This window comes from Pipistrellus kuhlii, unplaced genomic scaffold (genome assembly GCF_014108245.1).
Source record: "Pipistrellus kuhlii isolate mPipKuh1 unplaced genomic scaffold, mPipKuh1.p scaffold_m20_p_83, whole genome shotgun sequence".
NCBI classification, from domain to species: domain Eukaryota; kingdom Metazoa; phylum Chordata; class Mammalia; order Chiroptera; family Vespertilionidae; genus Pipistrellus; species Pipistrellus kuhlii.
Window position 1 is genome coordinate 693,300 of NW_023425588.1, and position 11,025 is coordinate 704,324.

At 46.8% G+C, this 11,025-nt stretch overlaps 1 pseudogene; it reads left to right on the plus strand.

Moving 5' to 3' along the window:
* The first annotated feature begins 4,165 nt into the window (after positions 1-4,165).
* LOC118712134 lies at positions 4,166-5,951 on the plus strand (annotated as a pseudogene).
* The last annotated feature ends 5,074 nt before the right edge of the window (positions 5,952-11,025 follow it).

Below are 11,025 nucleotides of genomic sequence, written 5' to 3' on the forward strand. Positions count from 1 at the left end.
GCCTAGTTACTCCCAACTGCCCTGCCTGCAGTCCTAGTTCCCTGCAACTGCCCTCCACTGCAGGCCTTGTTTTCCACCAACTACTCTCCTCTGCAGGCCTGGTTGCCCCCAACTGCCCTCCTCAGCTGGTCAAATCATCCCAACTGCCCTCGCCCTTCAGGCCTGATTACTCCCATCTGTCCTGCTATGCAGTCCTGGTTCACCCCAACTGCCTTCCCCTGTAGGCCTGGTTGCCCCCAATTGCCCACACCTGCCAGCCTGGATGCCCCAAACTGCCCTCCTTTGTAGGGCTTGTTGCCCCTCCATTGACCTCCCCTGATGGCCTGGTTGCCTTTAATTACCCTTCCCAGTAGGCCTGTTAGTCCCCAACTGCCCTTCTCTAACTGCTCTCCCCTGCCAGCTCAGTCACTCATCCAGCCCTCCCCTGCAGGCTGGTCCCCCTAACAACCCTCCTCCATGAGCCCAATAACCCATAACTGCTCTTCTTTTTGGGCCTGACCACTCCCATCTGTCCTCTCCTGCTCTCCCTTGCTGGCTTGGTAGCTCCCAACTGCCCTCCCTCCCCTGCCAGCTCAGTCACTCATCCAGCCCTCCCCTGCAGGCTGGTCCCCCTAACAACCCTCCTCCATGAGCCCAATAACCCATAACTGCTCTTCTTTTTGGGCCTGACCACTCCCATCTGTCCTCTCCTGCTCTCCCTTGCTGGCTTGGTAGCTCCCAACTGCCCTCCCTCCCCTGCAGGTCTTGTAGCCCCTAACTGTCCTCCCCTACAGGTCTAGTTTCCTCTGTCCCCCCATTTTACCTCCCTACCCATTCTGATATCCTTACCTGTCCTTCACTGCAGGCCTGATCACCCCTAACTGCCCTCCCCTGCTGGCCTAATCACCTACAACTGCCCTCTGCTGTTGGTCTTACTGTGGTGGCTGTCTTGTGTCCACTTGGAGGCTGCATTCATATGTGTTGGAATGATGGTCAATTTGCATATTACCTCTTCATTATATGACTAGACGCCTGATGCAAGAAGATTCCTGCAGAAAAGGCCTTCCTATTGTGCTGCTGGCACAGCCTTTGCTCTGGCCTGAAGCCACCTTTCTGCCTTCCCACACTGCCTAGAGGCCTGGATCAGCTGGTGAGGTGCAAAATGCCTGCATCGAAGTGACCCATCCCCAGCTGCTGGGTGCCTGTGTATGCTGGTTGTTGGCTGGTGGGCATCGTGAAGGTATGGTCAATTTGCATCTTTCTCTCTTATTACTAGTGTAGATAACTCATATCTACATTTACTACCTGTTGTCTAAGGGTTTACAGCCCCTGACAGAGGAAAATCTGTGCTCCTACACACAGAATTTACCTGGCAACCAAAAAACTCACAGCAGGTACTCAGAAAATTCAGGAAAAAACCCTTTCTTTGTGGATATACTAGTATGGTGATTCTGGGGAGTCATTCTCTAAAACCTGAGTAAGAATGTGGAGGGTTTCTTCCATTTATCTCCTTTGTTCTTAGTGACCCCAAATATGGACCAGGATTCTGGACTTTTCAAGGGCTTTACAGTCCCTCTGTGGGTCAGGATGGGAGAGGTGAGATTACAACCAAAGACCTGGCTGGGTGGTGCCAGTGACCTCCCTTTTGGCTCAGGTGTTAAATTCTTGGTTTATGGCCCTTGTAAACTGGGAGTATTTTGGAAAATGTTGTGGGGTCGAATCCTGGGTTCAGAATAAGACCACCAGAGGCTGATTATTGATTAAAAAGCAGGCAAAGATTTATTGAAATAGCTGGCCAGGACAGACGTGAGAGCACCACACGCAGGTGGTCTCCACACTACCACACTGTTTCAGGGGTAGGCAGTCCCTTTTAAAGGTTCAAACCACAGGAATTTTCCTTTGTTCTAAATCCTAAATCCTAAAGACTACATTCTAAAGACTGGGGACAGCCCGCAGGGTTGGCTCCCAGTCACATCATACTGGACATTGGAATGTGGCCCTATCTTGCGATAACCAATAACACAGTAGCAGAGCTCAGCGGTTAGTCTCTAAAGGTTATCTACAGTTTCTGTCCCTGAAGCTACTGAGTCAGTGGGAATTAATCTCCTGTGGGTCTGGTCTCAGACAAGTGAAAATTGCCTTAGCCTCCAGGTCTCCACCTGAAAGCTAAGTGTTTAATCAGGTGCAAGAGACAAACTAGAAGGGTAAAAATTCAAACAGCAGTTTTTACCAAAGTATGGTTGCCACTATATTTCAGAAAACAGATATTGCCTCTGGAAGGGGCAGTGATTTAATCTTAGGCTAACAAAAATGATTATTAGGATACTGGTTACTGGCACAGATTCAGATTACTAGGCTTCTCAACCCCCACACTGTTGCCCTTATATTCTGCCTCAATATAAGAAATTGAAGTAATTATACCTAATTATGCCCTAACCTGGCTTAATGAAATCCACTTTCCTTTTCACAGGGATGAGAAGACCCAAACCAAAGATATATCAAAGGGCATGGTCTCTACCATTTGTATTGTTAAAAATATTTAAAAACGAACCTAAGTACAGTTTTGCCTTATTAAGACAAATAAAATTGGTAGTTAACAAATAACAGAGAAACCCTGGGTATATGCTCTAAACTATACAGAAAGAGAGAAAGGTCACTTGCTTTCAGAGATGGGAAATCTTGGAAATGCAATAAAGGTTACATGACTTATCCATGCCATATCATAGATATTAGGGACATTATAAGGACAGGAAAAGGCCTCTTTTTTCTTTTCTTTTCTTTTCTTTTCTTTTCTTTTCTTTTTTTCTTTTCTTTTCTTTTTTTTTCTTTTCTCTTCTTTTCTTTTGCTGTAGCTTTCCACAGTTTATGAGGAGCACCTTGTAATTAAACCCAAGATTACTGGCTTTTCTGATTTAAGTAGGCTCTATTTAAACTGCCAAGATAGATAAGGCTGTGCCTAAGGCACATTTTCTCTTTAACCTCTCCTCCATTTTAACAATTCTAGGATAGCCAAAACCGGTTTGGCTCAGTGGATAGAGCTTTGGTCTGCGGACTGAAAGGTTCCAGGTTTGATTTTGGTCAAGGGCATGTACATTGGTTGTGGGCACATCCCCAGTGGGGGGGTGCAGAAGGCAGCTGTCATGGACGTTTCTAGCTCTCTATTCCTCTCCTTCCTCTCTGTGAAAATCAATAAAAATTAAGAAAAAACAAAACAAAAACAATTCCAGGATAATTTACACTAGTCTTTAGGAGCCCCTTCCCTTCAAACCCAAGTATCTTCCTATTAAACCCTTTGTAATTATTGTTATTATGTTAATTGTTGTTACCCCCCTATGTAAAAGTAGTATGTGTCTATTATTTTACTCTTTATCCATTACCAGAGGTTTCCATTCACCCCACCTTTTGCTTTCTCCAACTTCCCTAATTAATTGCCACTGAATTTTTTATTTTATTTTTTTATTTAAAAAATATATATTTTATTGATTTTGTACAGAGAGGAAGAGAGAGAGATAGAGAGTTAGAAACATCGATGAGAGAGACTGATCAGTTGCCTCTTGCACACTCCCCACTGGGGATGCAACCAAGGTACATGCCCTTGACCGAAATCGAACCTGGTAACTTTCAGTCCCCAAGCCCACTCTATCTATTGAGCCAAACTGGTTTCAGCACCAATGAATTTTTAATAACCCACTTACATCTTCTCCTTTGATTATAATGTATAAAAATAGGTGGAAAACCTCTACAAACTGTTATATATATATATATATATATATATATATATATATATATATATATATATATTTTATTGATTTTTTACAGAGAGGAAGGTAGAGGGATAGAGAGTTAGAAACATAGATGAGAGAGAAACATCGATTAGCTGCCTCCTGCACACCTCCTACTGGGGATGTGCCTGCAACCAACGTACATGCCCTTGACCGGAATCGAACCCGGGACCCTTCAGTCCGCAGACTATGCTTTATACACTGAGCCACACCAGTTTTGGCCAAACTGCTTTCCAATTACAAGTTTTCAGACCATCCTTTGTGTTTAGGTCTCTTGAGTTTTCAAAGCAGTCATTCAGGCCTTTCTTGAGTTAGGTTAGCATGAGACCCTTTTTCATCCACAGTTGGATTGAACAAAATACAATTGTGATTAAAAGGAATAGTCACAAGTCCTAAAAGCTTGCCGTACTGCTCCTGCCCTGGTGGCTCAGCCTTCTTCAGGTTCCTGCCTCACCAGGACCCAGCCCCTCTGCAGTCCTAGCTCCTTCGCTGGCCCACCATCCCACAGGCATGCAGGAAGCCAACGTGGTCCAGCTGCTGCTGCTCCTGGGCCTGGGAATACAGTGGTCCCACAAAGTCATCCTAGCTGAGGAGGAAGACCCAGCCTTCTGAAACCACCAGGCAGCCCAGGCTCTGGACGCCACCAAGAAGCTGCAGCCCATGCAAAGTGCTGCCAGGAACCTCATTTTCTTCCTGAGGGATGGGATTGGGGTGTCCGCAGTGACAGCAACTCAAATCCTAAAGGGGCAGATGAGTGGCAAACTGGGACCTGAGACCCCCCTGGCCATGGACAAGTTCCCATACATGGCTCTGACCAAGATATACAATGTGGATAGACTTGTACCAGACAGTGCAGGCACAGCTACAGCCTTCCTGTTTGGTGTCAAGACCAACTTCTGGACCATTGGTGTGAGTGCCACAGCCCGGTATAACCAGTGCAACACCACACATGGCAACGAGGTCATCTCCGTGATGAACCCGGCCTAGAAAGCAGGGAAGTCAGTGGGGGTGGTGACCTCAACGAGAGTGCAGCATGCCATGCCAGCCGGCACCTACGCGCACACAGTGAACTGCAACTGGTACTCGGACGCACACATGCCTGCCCAGGCGTTGAAGGACGCTGTCAGGACATTTCCATGCAGCTCATCTCCAACATGGACATTGATGTGATCCTGGGTGGAGGCCGCAAGTACATGTTTCCCAAGGGCACCCCAGACCCTGAGTACCCTGGTGACGCCTCACAGCAAGGAACCAGGGCGGACATGCGGAACCTGGTTCAGGAGTGGCTGGCTAAGCACGAGGGCGCCCAGTACGTGTGGAGCCGAACAGCGCTCTTCCAAGCATCCCAGGACCCCTCTGAAACACACCTCATGGGCCTCTTTGAGCCAGGGGACATGAGCTATGAGGTCCAACGAGACAGCAAGCAGGACCCGAGCCTGAAGGAGATGACAGAGGCCGCCTTGCGTCTGCTGAGCAGGAACCCCTGGGGCTTCTATCTCTTCGTGGAGAGGGGTCGCATCTGCCCTGGTCATCATGAGGGAAAAGCCTACTTGGCACTGACCGAGACCGTCAGTTTTGATGACGCCGTTCACAGCACCAGCCAGCTCACCAGCGAGAAACACACACTGACCCTTGTCACCGCCGACCACTCTCACGTCTTCACTTTCAGAGGCTATCCTCTGCGTGGCACCTCCATTTTCGGGCTGGCTCCTGAGAAGGCAGCAGATGGCAAGGCCTACACCTCTATCCTTTATGGCAATGGCCCTGGCTTCGCGATCAGCGGGGGCTTCCGGTCAGATGTTCATGAAAGCCAGACAAGCAACGCCAACTACAAGCAGCAGGCGGCGTGCCCTTTGGAGCAAGATCCATGCTGGCGAGGATGTGGCGGTGTTCGCGCATGGCCCGTAGGCGCACCTGGTGCACTGGGTGCAGGAGTAGAGCATGGTGGCGCATGTCATGGCCTTCGCTGCCTGCCTGGAGCCCTACATCACCTGCGGCCTGACGCCACATGCTGAGCCGTCAGCAGGCCCCTCAGCAGGCCCTTCACTGGCTTTCCCCGATTGCCCCACTCCTTACCCCTCACCCCTCACCTTGGGGCCCATTTCCCCCAGGGGCCCTACACCAATTCTGGCCCACTTACTGCCAATACTGAATCTCCCCCTCATCACCCCCAAGCATCCCATGGCCTGACCTTTACCCTGCGGTGCACACTGCCCCCACTCAGCCACTTGGGATGGGCTGGCCTGGGGCACCCTGGAGGTTGAGATGGTGGCTTCCTGAAGCTCTCCAGGTTCTCCCAGCTGCTCTGGACTTCCAGCCCCCGACCTTGACTGCCAAAGTTTCATAGCCCCATGGGACCCGAGGACTCTGGCACATGGGGACAGCTTCCTGTCACCCTACAACCTGACCTATGGCTACTTCCTGGTCCATTGGCCATTGCGGCCAGTACACCCGGTGCCTTTGACATAAAGCCCTGGGCTTCCTCATCTAGGGGCCCAGAAGTACCATTTCACAGAGGAGATGGGGACACAGGAGAGGAATTTGTCCCCTGTCACTAAGATACGGAGGTGGTCACCTCCCCATGCCCATCCTGAGAGCTCCAAGGAACGGCCTTTGCCCCACCCTGAGGCCATGTGGCACTAGACATATTTGTAAACAGGATTCCCTGCATCCTGGGCCTCTATTCTGGGAGGGACACATAAAACTAAAATAAACTTTACAATGAAAAAAAAAAAAAAGGATAGTCATAGAAAATAATCACTACTGCTATCATAAAAACTGATAGATCCTCCCTTCACCCAACTGGAGGGAGTATGACGTAAATTGTATCTGCAGAATAGATATTGCTGAGCACCTACTAAGGCACCTTAAATGGACTGTACATTGAAACACCAATCAACACCTGCCAAATACCTTAAGCCCCAGATTTCTAAGTCCCTAGGTCTCTAATCATGTGCCTTACATGAAACCACTAATCGGCGTGAGCTGAGTGCCTTAAGCACTGTCCCTTCCTGGTCTCCAGCCCTGTTTCATCTTTCAAAAACATTCAAATCGGAAAAGAATTTTTGTGAGTTTATTTGAGCATGAGAATATGGGAATTATTATCAGTATCAGTGTATCAGCCAGCTACTTTAGATGGTTAGCTTGCAAGGCCAGTCAGTTAAGATTATCTTTTCTATTATTCAAACTAAAAAACAAAGTTATATTTTACAGAATAAGAGACTATCTAAAAATAATAGAGTTCAAACAGCAATTTTTTTAAAAAATATTTTTTATTGATTTTTTACAGAGAGAAAAGGAGCAGGGTAGAGTTAGCAACATCAATGAGAAACATTGATTAGCTGCTTCCTGCACACCCTTTTTGAGGATGTGCCCAAAACCAAGGTACACCCCTTGGCCGGAATTGAACCTGAGACCCTTGAGTCTGAAGGCCAATGCTCTATCCACTGAGCAAAACCAGTTAGGGCTCAAACAGCAGTTTTAAACAGGTTTCCAAAGGAGGGACAACCATGTTTCAATGTTAACAATAAATATTTTTTTCTGTCAATTCAATTAAACTTGAACACATTAATTCATACAAATAGTCGACCCTCATTTGTAGATTCTGTATTTAACAACTTGCCTAGTCAGTTAAATTTGTTAAATCAGTAATAATACTCATGTGGTAATGCACAGAAAAAAAAAAAAAAAAAAAAAAAAAAAAAAAAAAGGCACATGTACACACACACAGTTTATACATCTATACTAACAAAAGCCTAGGTGGCCTTTGCTCAGTGCCCTCATGCCCTCACAAGATGGCCACCCTCACATTGTCACAAGATAGCTGCTACAAGATGGCTGGCAGGGGAGGGCAGTTGGGGGCCACGGATGGCAGGGGAGCAGTCAGGAGTCAATCAGTTCGGCAGGATAGTGATAAGGGGGTGATCAAGTTGGCAGGCACTGGTGTTTAGAGGCAATCAGGCAGGGAGGCAGACGGGCGAGCCATTAGGAGCCAGCAATCCTGGAATGTGAGAGATGTCTGACTGCCAGTTTAGGCCTGATCCTGTCAGTCGGACATCCCCCAAAAGGTCCAGGATTGGAGAGGGTGCAGGCTGGACTGAGGGACACCCCCCACCATGCATTAATTTCATGCATCTGGCCTCTAATCCTATCTACTAAAGAAGGAATACTATGTTAATTGACCCTCACACCATTGCAAAGATGGCAGTACCCATAGTCACACAATGGCAGTGTCCAGTCCCTTCTGCCCCATCAGTGCAGCAGGTGCTTGATAAGGCCAAGCCCAACCATAGGTGGGCCTGGCTGCTCCTCCTGCCTGCCTCTGGAGTCCCCCAGTCCCCTCAGCTGCCAGGGCTGGCCTGAGGTGCAGGCAAACCTCGGATTCATCTGCCTACCCATTCAGGCCACTTAAGGCTCAGGTAACCAGGGCCAACTGAGACTTGTGCTGCCAGCAGTGGCAGCAGCAGAGGTATGATAGGGTGGCACCTTTCCCTGATTGCCAGATCACCTCCTGCACCTAAGGGCTCCCAGACTGTGAGAATTTTCATGCACTGAGCCTCTAGTTCTATATAATAAAGAGGTAATATTCCAATTGACCATCACTCTAACACACAAGATGGCTGCCCCAATGTGGTCAAAGATGACTACCCACATGTGAACAGAAGATGGTCACCACAAGATGGCCATCAGGGGAGGGCACTCTTGGAGGATCAGGCCATCAGGGGAGGGCAGTTGGGAGGGACTAGGCCATCAAGAGAGGGCAGTAGGGGGGGATTAGGCCTAGCAGCGCAGGGTAGTTAGGGGGACCAGACCTGCACAGGAGGGCAGTTAGGGGTAATCAGGTTGGCAGGGGAGCAGTTAGGCACGACTCAGGTTGAAGTGGTTAGGGGCAATCAGGCAGGCATGCAGGCAAATGGTGGGAACCAGCAGTCCTGCACTGGCAGTTGGACATCACTTGAGGGGTCCCAGATTGGAGATGGTGCAGGTTGGGCTGTGAAACATACACCTCTGTGCATGAATTTCATGCATTGGGCCTGTAGTCCTATATAATAAAAGGGAAATATGCAAATTTTTTAACTGGAGAATAACAAGTTGCTATGATATGCATTGACCACCAGGCAAGTGCAGTGTCCCGCCTCCACAGCCACAATCAGACATTCTCTGAGGACTCCTGGACTGTGAAAGGCTTGGCTTAGTGAAACCTCCCCTTCCCATCCCCAATAAATAAATTTCATGCACTAGGCCTCTAGTTATAAAAACAATGGGCATGTTAACAACCAATAAGTAAGGAATATGTTAATTGATGACCATGCCTTTAAAATGGCAGCACTCATAGCCACAAGATGTCAGTACCCAGTCCCTCATGCCTGCCTCTGAATTCTGCTAGCTCCCTCAGCCCCAGCTTCCCAGGGCTGGCCTGAGGCACAGGCAAGTCTTGGATGGTGGCTGCCCAGCTGATGCCCGAGGCGCAGGGAAGCTCAGATGTTGGCTGCCTGGCCACCCAGGGCCGTCAGAGGCTTAGGTAACCAGGGCCGGACAAGGCTTGTGCTGCCAGCAGTGGCAGCAGCAGAGATGTGATGGGTTGTTATTTCTTTTCCCTGATTGCTGGGCACTCTTGGGGGATATGACTCCCCCATCCACTGTATGAATTTTCATGCACTGGTCCTCTAGTATATATATAACAGAGATATGACAATGCATTTCTTTGCAAAAATCCATCAAGACATTGGATTCTGGATGTTGCTAGAAAGCTTTGAGGAAGTGAGATGGACTCTCAAAGCCAATTGAAAAAATGACCTGATATCTTGTTTAGTCATGGGGTTATAACAATCTTTCCAGGGATGAAATGAAGGATACATTTTTTATATAGCTGATAAGAAAGGAACCTCAAGACACCTTTGGTGCCTCAAGGACCTGACTCAAACATATAGGTAGTCCAGGCACAGTGTGATGGTAACTGTGGCCTTGGTTTCTGTGTCTTGAGGGCCTGACTATTCACTAGAGCTCAACCTAAGAATTCCTTGTGAATGATATTCTAGCCAACCAAATTGAAAAAACTTGTGCAATCAATTTGATTACTACTCTTTTAAAATATATATTTTATTGATTTTTTACAGAGAGGAAGAGAGAGGAATAGAGAATTAGAAATGTCGATGGGAGAGAATCATCGACCAGCTGCCTCTTGCATACCCTCTACTGGGGATGTGCCACAACCAAGGTACTGGAATTGAACCTGGGTCCTTTCAGTCCACAGGTTGACCCTCTATCTACCGAGCCAAACTGGTTTCGGCTTACTAGCACTCTTGTGTTTATGTGAATAACCAAGCCAAACTAAAACTGACTTACCAATCTCCTTAAATGTGAGGATAATCTTAGGAAAAAACAAAATTGTGTTTCAATGAAAACCACAATATTCAACTATGGATATCTTTACAGTTAACTGTCTTGAAAGTTTATTTTTAAGGCTATTTGTATGTATAGCATACAGACTTCATAGGGGAAATATTAGAAAATTTTCCTCAGCATCTGATATTGCCAGAGATGTTCTAACTAATCTAATGCTTTCATTCCAGCAAAAGCTTTAGAAATCTTTGCAACAGATTCACGATTTGCTCTGTAGATTAACCTCTGTGTTTTAGTTTCTGTTCATATTATTTCTATGTCCTCCTTACTTAATTGCTTTCTTATACAATATAGGCCTTACTTTAGAAGCCATCTGAATTCCCATCTTCTGAAATAAGACTCAAATATTTGGACTTATGATTAAGTCAATAAACATGGATGGGATATTGACTTCATTAGAAACTGCTTTCCCTTTTCTGCACAAATAATTCAAGCAAAGAGAGCCCATAATTTCTTATGGGGAAATGCCAGAATATTTTCCTTAGCTAATTTAAATTAAGTATGGTGGACAAAAGTACCCCTGCCTCCAGGGAAGTCACTCCTCCAATCTAATTGGGACACTAACTGGAAATACTATGCAGCAGTAAAAAAAAGAAGGGTCTCTTATTCTTTGAGACAGCATGAGGGATGGGAGAACATTATGCTAAGTGAAATAACCCAGTCAGAGAAAGATATGTATTACACTCATATGTGGAATCTAATTAACAAAATAAACTAATGAACAAAATAGATCCAGAAAAATGGAAGCAAGGAACAAACTGTCCAATCTAAGAGGGATGGTGGGGGAGAGTGGGTGGGTGAGAAGAGACCAATAAAAGAACTTGAATGTGTATATCCATAACCCATGGACACAGACTAGAAT